This window comes from Elephantulus edwardii, unplaced genomic scaffold (assembly GCF_000299155.1).
Source record: "Elephantulus edwardii isolate Elephantulus edwardi_28Jun2011 unplaced genomic scaffold, EleEdw1.0 scaffold00157, whole genome shotgun sequence".
Classification (NCBI taxonomy): Eukaryota; Metazoa; Chordata; class Mammalia; order Macroscelidea; family Macroscelididae; genus Elephantulus; species Elephantulus edwardii.
Window position 1 is genome coordinate 2,943,029 of NW_006399907.1, and position 1,170 is coordinate 2,944,198.

The 1,170-nt window shown below is 36.2% G+C and overlaps 1 protein-coding gene across 1 annotated transcript in view; it reads right to left on the reverse strand.

Annotated features, from left to right (window-relative positions):
* LOC102861790 (ubiquitin-60S ribosomal protein L40-like) overlaps nucleotides 1-1,170 on the reverse strand; it is a 6,182-nt gene that overhangs the window by 3,574 nt on the left and 1,438 nt on the right. The gene's annotated exons all lie outside the window — the stretch shown is intronic.

The following is a 1,170-nucleotide window of genomic DNA, read 5'->3' on the forward strand; positions in this document are numbered from 1 at the left end:
TGGAATTGGAACGAATATAGATCTCTTCCAGTCAGTTGGCCAAGAACAACCACTTGGCCAAATCCCTATACACATCCAAAACTTTCTCCAACAGGGTAAAAAGGGAAGCCACAGACTGGGAAAAAATATTTGGTAATGACATGTCAGATAAGGGACTTATATCTAGAATTTATAAAATACTTGAGCACCACAATAGCATAAACAAACCAGTTAAAAAATGGGCACAGGATATGAATAGACACTGCACCAAAGAAGACAGATGGCGAACAGACACATGAAGAAATGTTCAAAATCCCTAGCTCTAAGAGAAATGCAAATCAAAACAACTATGAAATATCATTTCACCCCAGTAAGAATAGCAATTTTTTTTTAAGAGGAGGGATGAAAATGTGCAGCAATGAATGAATGAAAATGAAACTTGTCTATAAACTTTTGTTAAAATTACAATTAATCATAGAATGGCACAATTCTATGGGTGGGTGGGATGAAGGAAATTGGAAGGATCTTTTGTGGAAAACAGTGTATTTAAGCTTTGTAAATAAATCAGTATAAAATAAAAAAAAGAATAGCAAAATTTAAAGAACAGCAAACAACAAATGCTGGTGAGGTTGCGGAGAAACAGGAACCCTTATTCATTGTTGGTGGCATGTAAAATGATGCAACCACTATGGAAGGCGGTATGGTGCTTTCTCAAAAAGTTAGAAATAGAAATACCATTTGACCCAGTAACTCCACTACTGGGAGTATACCCTAAAGATACCAGAACCACCACCAAAGCAGATATAAGCATACCCATGTTTATTGCTGCTTTGTTCACAGTAGCAAAGAGTTGGAAACAACCCAAGTGTCCATCAATAAATGGATGGATAGAAAAGCTGTAGTATATTCACACAATGGGATTTTATACAGTACTGAAAAACAAAGAACTCATGAAATACTATACAAAATGGGTGACCCTGAAGGACATTATGCTGATTGAAATATCTCAGTCACAAAAGGACAAATCCTGCATAGTTCCACAGTTGTAAAACAGGGCTGACATCAGAGTTGGGAAGAAACTAAGAGAGGATAAATAATGTGTACAGCATTGAAACAGATGAAGGAGAGTACTGTTTAGGAGGAGTATATGATGAGGTATTATTGTCATGACAAGAGTCCAGAATGAAAGCT